We start from the raw sequence: 10,639 nt of genomic DNA, 5'->3' as shown, positions 1-10,639 counted from the left end.
AGAATATTGTTAGAAAAACAAAGAAATTCCTTTATTAACTTACTAAATCCAACACATTTAGCAAGTGTTCTACAGCAAAAAAGTGTAAGTATTTTTTTCTTTACATCATAATAAAGAAATATTAAAAAGAAAAGAATGTAGAATATCTGCAAATAAAGTTTTGTAATAACCTATACTACCAACAACAAACGTTATCCATTAATAATTCTTTGACCATGCCATTTCCTGTATTTCTTTCTATACCGATAAAAATTTCGTACTAATTTCTAAACTGGTTTTTCGTTTGTTTGTATATTTTAAACCTGTATGCTAAAAATATTCTATTATTTAAAATAATACTGACTCAGTATTTTTTTAAAATCAAATAATATTAATTTTACTTCATCGGGTATTTTTAATCACGATTTTAATAAAAGAAATGATTTGATGTTCGTAATTTTCTATTTAGGAGGAAAAAAAAAAAATAATAATAATTTTGAAACTTTTTTTTTCACTCAAATATATCTCAAAGAAGTCAGTTTTCCAATTTTTAAGACATTTCGATTGTACTTTTTTACTTTTGCATATACAAAGTATAAATAAAATATTGTAATCGTCAAAAAAATTCGAACTCAAGATTTTATCGGACCTCCACATTTCAAACATCCAAGACTTCGGAAAACACATTTTTAAAAAATGTCTGCCTGTTTGTCTACGATAGAGATAACTGAAAAACGCTTTCAGCAAGACTTATGAAATTTGGTACACGTTTTTTAAATCAAATTTGAATATTTCTGTTAAATTTTGAGTAAACTCCTTTCAGAGGAAGTCTGTCTGTCTAGATGTTGAATTTAATACGATATGTGGCGATTTTTGCGATGAGCGAGGATAGAACCTGGGACCTTGTGGTTCGCAGCCCCGTAACATGACCACGATACAAAAGCAATTGCTCAGGAAGCGTTGCTGTTAACTGGCTTATAAGCATTCACCACAGATAACTACAGAATGGTGGGAGTTAGATGGATAAAATTCAATACACAAATTACATACATCTATAATACAGATGCCAGAAATTTTTTGAACCAAACCTAATTATGGGTTGACCATCTATTGGTCTGTATTTTCAGAAGCATGCAAACACGATAATTCTAAAACGCAATAGCTTAAATATATCAAATTTAGTATGGGATCTTGTGACTACAAATGTAGTTTTGTGTCAAATTTTTGTTTGAATAGGCTGGGGAAAAACGCGTCTAAAAACCAAATATTTTTAACTGCATGCGAGGCATTAATTGATAAAAAGCTCGCCAAAGATCCACGGTGGATTCTCCGAAAATGCTAAATCTACGCAAAAGAATATTTCGTAACTATTGCACCGCAAATCCATGCAAAGAATTCTTTGGGATAACTTTTTTTTATTAGAGAGTAAGCGAGAAAGTTTGGAGGAGACCACGCCCTCTGATTGTATTTGTTTATCAAAGGATATTTATTTTGACCGCTGATTGTATTTGTTTATCAATGGATATTTACTTTCATATTTCCAAATGGAATATTTAAATATTATTATAGGTAGCAATTAAAAAAATACCAAAATTAATGTAGTTTCTTTTTTGATTTTGCTTTACAATATTTTTGTTATTCATGATATTTTGCAATTTTTTGTTATTCGATTCATTTCAAATAAAGTTGTTTTTTTTTCCCCCTGAACAGATGACAATTTTTGCTTTCTGTTCTTTTATATAGTGGACTTTTCACTTTAAATTGCTATTCATTCAAAACTATTTTAGAAAAATAATCCACTGATTACATTCAAAAATGTAACTTCAGAAAAATGCAAATACTTGAAATATTTTACAAAATCAATTGAGTCGCGTTTAGAGTTGATTCCTTACTGCATAACTGGGTTCAAATGATCTTGATAATTAACCACAAAGCTTAGTTAGTTTTAGATTTTCATACCGTTGTGTAAAACAGGAAATGATGTTACAGTTTTTTTTTTTTTTTTTCGCCTCATCGCATCATAACTTCATGTTTCTCTGCAATGAAGACATATTTCATCTTTTATACCTGTACATTTCCGATCAAACTTATTAAATTTGTGAGATAGTTAACAGAAAATAAGCCAAAAAGCGGAAACAAATATAAACTTTTTTTTTTAAATTTTTGGAGTTGGGAATATATAGGAAGAAAATAAAAATCCTCGAAAAACTCTACCTCGAATTTTTGATGTGTACAAAAAAAGATCTGAAAAGTAGAAATTCACATTGCAAATCTTTTGTTACAAAAATCACTCTTATTTTCTCTTATACAATATAAACGAATAAATTACTTCGATTTTGCAGATGTGTTCTATTTTAACCCTTTAAAGGGCCATTTTTTCTAGTCGTATTATGTTAAAATATTTTTAGGCTTGAAATCAGAATAAGAAAAGGGATTCATTTAGCTTATTAGATAAAATTAATTTGATTAATTAATTCATTTGGTTATTTAATAATTAAGTAACAAATCAAGGCACATTATTTTATCTGAGATAAAGAACTGAAGCATCTAAGTTTCTGACTTACTAAAAAAATGTGTCAGAACTTATGCCAACCTACATAATTTCATACAAAGATTGATAAATTTGGTGGGAAGCATACTTCCCACGGCCCTAGAAAGGGTTAAAGTAACACGAATATCATTCTCGAACGGATCTTGTAATTTTGTATTACGGTCAGATAAAACGAACAAAGAAAAGATATTGTAATCGTCAAAATATATGACCAAGAATCTGAAAAATCTCTGAATTTCAGACTTCTCTAAGACCGAAACACACACTTTTAGAAATATGTCTGTCTGTGACCAAGGTAATTTAAAACAAAATGCTTTAAGTGAAATAGGTTTGATGTAAGATTTTTAAACGAATTTTTTTTCAAATCTTTGCGAAATTTGGAAAAATTAATCAATGCAAATTCTGTCTGTGCATGAAAATACAATAATATCACCGCATAGATTAATTTTGCCTTATAGTTATAAAAACCAGAATCGTTGATCTATTTCAAGATTTTGGTGAAACCTAATAAAGGGTCCTTTTCGATCTGTCTGTCAGTGCGTCTGAAATTAAGGAAACTGAAACACTCATTCAGTAGTTAAAAAATTGAATTTTAGATACATCTATCAAATGGTTGTTGACTATCGATCTTCCAATTCATGGTATATGAAAGTAATAACTCAAAAATGATCCTTTACAAATTTGATGTATGATTTTGATGTAAAAATGAAAACTCAGTATTAAATTTTTGGAGTCAGTCAATCATAGAAAATAGTTTCAAAAAGCCCATTTGATTTTCTGAACTGTACCACGAAGCTTTTCATGAAACGAGGTGTACTATGAAATGATTCAAGAATATCGAAAGAACAGTCAGATGTAAATCATATCACGGACTCTCCGACCCGTCCGAAGGCCTACGGATAATAAATATTGAATGACCAGACCACCGCAACAACAACACTGGCGAAAACTGTAGTTGAGTCTTAAGGGCCATCACCGGCCACGGTTCAACCCTTCTCTAAGAAAGTGCGTCCCATCATCTATGGGAGGAGTCAGACCCCCACCTTTTCATGTACCCTACAGGGTGGCGAGATCCAACCACCATAATGGAAGCATCTCATCCTCATTTCGAGGTGCCCCCTCCACTCGGAGAGAAGAGTCAGATCTAAAGACTTGAAGATGCAATGGACTGACTTTCATTGCAATAATAAAAAATTATTGTTACAAATTACATTTAAAATTATTTTGACAATTTGGTAAAAAAAAAAACACAAAAAAAAACATACAAGGCTACTAAATTGATATCATTGACATTTTTTAAAAATTTCAATATGTTACAAATTATTTTTGTGCAATGATATTTTTCGGAAATTATCACCAAAAATGCTTTTTCGTTATGGAGGAAGTCTGAAACATAGAGATGCATTAAAACCTCGAACTCCGAATTTATTGACTATTACAATATTTTTTTTTTTGTATACATCGTATAAGAGAAAGTATAAAGGTCAAAATCATGCTTTATTTCTCATTAATTGAAATAAAAAAAATCCTCACCAAATAACTTGTTTTTAACTACTAATGCGTATTTATTTCAGATTTAGTTGCTGCAAATATAACGGTTTGACAAAACTTCAACAAATACACAGCATAGAAATGGGCATACACGCATTCACTTTTATTATTAGTAGAGATAGAGATAAATATTATTATCGTATTATATTTCCATAATTTTAATTTCTGATTCTTAACAAGTTAAAGGGAAAACTGCAGATAAGATTTAGTCTCCCGTCTTGGACAATCAAATGATGAAAGACGCAAACTAGCGTTTTTCCTTACCAACAATGGGTTAAATAGTGATCTTAATTTTAAAAGATACAATACTCTTCCAAAAATAGCTATTTTTCAATTCCTACTATTAACTCACTCTCTCTATATATATATCTTGTTCAAATTTTCAATCCTTAATAAAATACTTTTTATTCATGAACTCAAGTTCATATACATTTTTTAAAACTTGCAGTGGATGACACTTGATGTTAATTCAGTTTTTTTTCAAATATTAATTAATTAATTAAATTTTTCCAGTAATTTCTATTTAGTTGCCAAAATCGCCAAATCCGTTGCCATGTCGCCAAATGGTCGCCAAGCTCTATTTTGCCACTTAATATTGTAATTCTGTCATATGTATATACATATTTATATTAATTGTAATTATTTAATAAAAAGTAACTAAAATAATTTTTTTTGACCTAAGTAGGAATTGATTTAAAATTTTTTTTTATATATTACTTGTTGATTAAAAAAAAGTGACTCGATCAGGAATTTATGCGGCACGCTTTTCATTTACTATTTATTATGGAGAGAAAGTGACAACTAAAGCACGAATTCATATTTTAAGAACAGGAAGTCACATTGCTACCGTATGCAATCAAATATTACGATTGTTGATTTTTGGTATCTCTAAATCCTAGGAATTTGATCAAATGTCAAACCTAAATTTAGATAATACAGGAAAGAAACTTCGGTTAACTTGCACAACCATTACACTATTCAATTCAGTCCTGTTTACTTAAGTCATTATTTCAGCCAGAATTTATCCTCAAAAATTATTGCTATTAAAATTTTTTGACTCGTTATATTTTTGAACATTTCTCCATTAAAACCATACTTCTGATATTTTCAGTTAATCTAAGAGTAAATTTAGTGGCATTTATATTCAAGTGCAAATTGAACTTAATTCTATTTCTTTGTTAATTATTTTATTTTAATACATTTTACATTTTATCATAATTTAAAAATATTAAAACTAATTTTATATATTTACTGCTAATCGTTTCTTTGCAACCAGTTGGTTTGAAGAAATACTGGTTTTTAATCACTTAGCTGAAACTTTTTGCCCGTCATTCCATTCAATTGCCAAACATTAAAGCTCTGTTATTTTAATTGCTTTACATTTGTCATCGTGTACATAAAAGTTTGTCATGGAGATTAGTAGCATACATCTTCTCAGTTTCACACTATTTGAACTTTACTGTTTATATTCGTCATGTGAACTACACAAATATCAACACAGAATTCTTCGTCTTGAGCTTTCAATAATGGAAGAAAATTATTCGATTAAACATTTTATGAAATAATAAAAACGGTTTGAATTTCAAGGCAATAAAGTAATCTATTGTTGAAATTCAGACAAAAATAAATTTTAAAATATTGACAAAATTCAACAAAAATTCCCATGATAATTTATTTGGTATCATTATAAAAACAATTTTTACATTTAAAAAATAATTTTTTCACTGTAATTGCGAAAAAATGCCAGAATTTCACTTGATTTTTAGTTAATTAAATTCTAATTAACATTTCAAAAAAAATTGCTCTGTGGAGCAAATTTTTACCCTTCTAGTACCAAATTTGGTAGCCATATACGTGCGCATGTGCTCGCAAGTATCTTTATAATTTTTATAATGATATAATTACAAATCATAATAAAATAAATTTTATAATGATTTTATGCAAAGTTTCTTGTTTAATAATTTATTTTATGCTTCTCAACTTATCCCATTCATATATCTTGTTAGTTTTTAACAATCGTGTTCATTGTCATGCTTGACTTATTATTTGTTGACATACTTGCTTCCAAACTACCAAATTACCTTTTCATCAAGAGGTTCTTCAGATTTTAAAACGTCCATAATTGAAGTTTAGAAAAATCTGATTAGCTCAAACAAAAAGAATAATCTATTCTGGCAGGCAGCAAATAACTTGGCAGTCTTGACGATTTTTCTCTATTTGTGGAACTCTGTAGTTGTTTTCAAATTTTTTTTCCCTCCTTAAAGATCTGATCAAGGTTATGTGTCGGTGGAACCTTGAAATAAGATTTATGGTTTGAAGAAATGGTTGTGGGGAGGAGATTGCAGCTGAATTTTTCCTTTCATAAATTTTAGGGATTCCAAATTGAGTTAAGAAATTTAAAATGCAAATTATATTTAAAATTAAAAATGTTATAGAATAAATAAATTATCTATGAAAATTTGCTAAGATTAAAGGAGATCGTATGTATATATATATATGTGTGTGTGTGTGTATCTTTTGTATCGCGATGTGTGTGTTAGTTACCTACAAAATAACAAAATAAACTACTAGATTTAAGTTACGAAATGTGTATTATTTTTTCTTTTTTAGAATAGGAGTGTACACTTAAGAAATTCTTGAGAAAGTTTTATTAACTAAAAATATTATATATATATATATATATATATATATATATATATATATATATATATATATATATATATATATATATTACAATCTAATTTAAATATTAATTAATTTCCTAATTTTCAACTTAATATAATCCATATCAATTTCATTCTAAAATGGTTTCTTATTTCTTGATCCAGTTCTGCTTTTTATTATTAACACGCGCTCTAGAAAACTGCTGAACTCAGTAAGTTATCAGGCTCTGAGCGAAGAGATAAAAATCCTAATGCTTTCAACATTCTGTTAAAGATATCTAAACTTCCCTATCGAAAACCTACACACGCCAAAGAAATCTCAATCAAAATCTCATAGTAAAACCATCGAAAGAAAAAAACTTCGGTCTCTTTTTTGTTCTTCTGCTTTTGTATCGCGATGTGGACTGACATATCTCCATCGCTTCTTCCTTGTACATAATATGCCTCCCGAGATGAAATAAATCGAAGTATATATATATATATATTATAATTAGTAACAATATATTTAATTAATGGATTGATATTTAATTCGCCTTACTTGTTAATACGATTATTTAATTAGTGTTTTTTTCCCATTGTTTAAACTTCCAGATTGCATCAAACGCATATTTTGCATGAAGAATAAGGAAGAGAATTTGTGAATTTTCGGATAGCTACACACTTATTTCTACACTACAAGTTTTCCACACAAAAATTCATATTAGTTCATGGTGAAAATAAGGGTTTTATATAAAATTGTTAACAATCCTTCTAATTATTGCGTTGATTTTCCCGGCTAAAAGTATTAGTAACAATGCTTTTGATTATGGCATTAAAACTCAATTTACTTTTCTTATTAATATAGATGATTGTGTGTTACATGTTTTTTCTCCATTGTTTAAAACTTTTATTTTGCCATTTATTGTATGTATGTGTGCGAAAAGAAAGGGAATTTTTAAATTTTCTGATAGCTTTAGATTTAGCCCCCCCCCTCCTCGGAGGCACTTCAAATATGGGGATGAGAAATTTCCTCGTAATTCAGTATTAACCGGTAAATTCCTGTTGATACAGAAATGTATGGGGTCGGCTACTGCTTACTGATAACAGGACGCATCGCCTACGGAAGGGATTGTACCATGACCGGTGATGGCCCTTAAGACTTACTCATAGTTTCTGCTTATTCTATTGCGAAGTCCTGGTTATTCAGATTTTTTCCATGTGCCTCAAAAGGGGTCGGAATAGTCGTTTGAGATTATTGCTTCAAAAAATTTTTCCTACATTTTTTCCATTTAAGCTTTACGAATTCATTTTTTTTCTTTCTTTTTTACAATCCGTCACTGGTAAAGATAATATGGAATGAACGACCTCAAAGAACCTTTATTGATGCTAAAAGTAAATAAATTGATTGGATAGCACACATTCACAGTCATTTTCAGTCACACATAAATATGAAATTTGAGGGCACAACATTATTACTTTTTTTTTTCTTCCCTGACGTTTTTCCTTTCCTCTCACTATTTCGATTCAAGACATAAAGTTGATACATATTTGTAAACACGGAATATTTCAGTTAATTTTTCATTCACACACACATGCGATATTCTAAAATTTTGAACAATTGTGTGTTCCTGACGACTATCCAATATTATAATATTTACAACATTTAATTATCAATTAATCAATTAGTTTAATGAAATTTTAATTTAATGGGCGAGAATGCGAAAATAAAATAAATTCCAAGATTTCATAATATTTAAAATCATGTATTAAATCACAGTAAAAACTTAAAAAATAATAGTGTTTTAAAAATATTCTTTCATTTCTGTTCTTAAAAGTAAAAAAAGGCTTTTAATCAAAAATTTGGAAATAAAATCAAATTTTAAAAGTGTAAGATGCTGAAACTTTAAGGATATTTATCTTTACTGAATATCACAGACAAAAAAAAGTCCATAAACATTTAGCAAAAATTAAATTAAGTTATAAATGTGATTAAAATTTCAATATACTTAGAACATTTCCATAAGATACTCTTAAAATTTGAGTTTGACATCTATATTAATGATAGATAAAAGAAAATAATTTCGCATTTAATTTCTCGTAAATTATTGAAATTGACAAAATATTCGAACTCAAGATTATGATGTCTCTCCACGTTTCAGACCTCCTTGAATCTGGAAAACACGATTTTGGATTTATGTCTGTCTAAAATCACTAGAACTCAAAAAAACTCTTTGAGCCAAATGAATGAAATGTAGTGTCTGGTTTCTACTCAAAATCTGTATATTTCTATCAAATTTTGAAGAAATCCATTCAGAAAAAATCTGCCTATCCGGCTGCGCGAATATAACACGATGACGACAAAACAAAGAAATCTACATCTATAAAATTTGGCACAGATTTAAGTGTAATTATATCTCAGATCCAATCCGTTAAATGGTTAACCGTTTCTCAGTCTGCATTTTCACAAGCATGCAAATGCGATAGCTCAAAAATACAATGATATAAAAATATGAAATTTGATATGTGATTTTGTTACTACAGTTGTGGTTCTGTGCCTTATTTTGACTTTGATCGGTCCGAAGAAAGACTTTTAAAACACATATTCAGTTTTCTGGTACTTGTGTATAAACCACATTTCATTGATTAATCATCAAATATTGCACTCTAACACAAAAAAATTTATGAGAGAATACGAGAAAGTTTAGTGGACACCACTTCCGCTGGTTTCGGTAAATTACTAAAAGCAGATTTTTAAAAACTTCATGTTTTTATTATTCTGATAAGCGATTCAGCGAATAGATTTCAATTTTGTCTTCTTATTCGGTGGGACGTTACTGAAATCTGATTTCCAAATATTCGTCCTTGTGATTGAAAATTGGGAAATCTAAAAGACGCAATGCCCAAAGAATTTTATCTCCACCACTAAGATATTTAGGATAAACTGAGCAACTGATGACAGCGTCCTTCATTAAATAACTCTTAACTTTTTAATCGTTGACTTTTTCAAATAAATGTAATTGAATGAATTCATGAATCAAAATATTCCATGATTTTTAATAGCAACATCTTTTAACAATAAATATAAAATCTATTATTATTTACTTAATATAGGATTATTTAGAAAAAATATATGAAATATTTTCTATGCTACCATTTTTATTTTAAAATTCAATGGATTTTATGGTTTTTTTTTAAATTGATATAAAATTAATAAAATGGGATTTTAGTTCTTTCTGCGCCATTAGAATGAAATAAAATTAATTCAATTTTTAACAACTTAATTAAAAAAAAAAAAATCAGAATTTTTCCTTTAGCAAACCTGTTTTATAGTTGTCGATCTCGAAATTTTTTTTTCTCAATACGTTTGAAATCATGTTTTTGTGCAATGATCTATAAATTCATAATGACAAATAGGTAAGAACAATGTCCGGTTTCTCGCCAAGCACAACAAAATCGTGCCAGCCATCGTGCCAAAAAATTCTCCAAAAGTCAACCGATTTGGATTCAAATTACGTTTAGAAAATGTATTCTTCAGCTCTTACTGTTAGTTTCAATACCGAGAGAATACTGCTTTTCGACGATTCTATTAAAAGCTTTAAACAAAAAACGCGATAACTCAAAAAACTTAGCGACTTAAATAACAAATTTGTTATGTTACTATGATGGTGGTCCTAAATGAAATTTTAGGACCAATCGGTTAAGAAAAAAAAAAAAAAAATCCAGTATGCATACAATTATTCTACATTTCAATTATTTTCATATATTTTCATTAATTAAAAAACTAAAAACAGATTACCTGGAAAATATATTGATTTTATATTGTATTTGTGAAATTTTTTCTAAGTGCTGTTTCCGAAACAAAAAGGCAATATGAATAAGAAAAGCCTTTGGATCTCTTTTAAGAACCTAAATGTGT

The sequence above is a fragment of the Argiope bruennichi genome, chromosome 10, assembly GCF_947563725.1.
Source record: "Argiope bruennichi chromosome 10, qqArgBrue1.1, whole genome shotgun sequence".
Classification (NCBI taxonomy): Eukaryota; Metazoa; Arthropoda; class Arachnida; order Araneae; family Araneidae; genus Argiope; species Argiope bruennichi.
Note: the sequence above shows the minus strand (reverse complement) of the source record.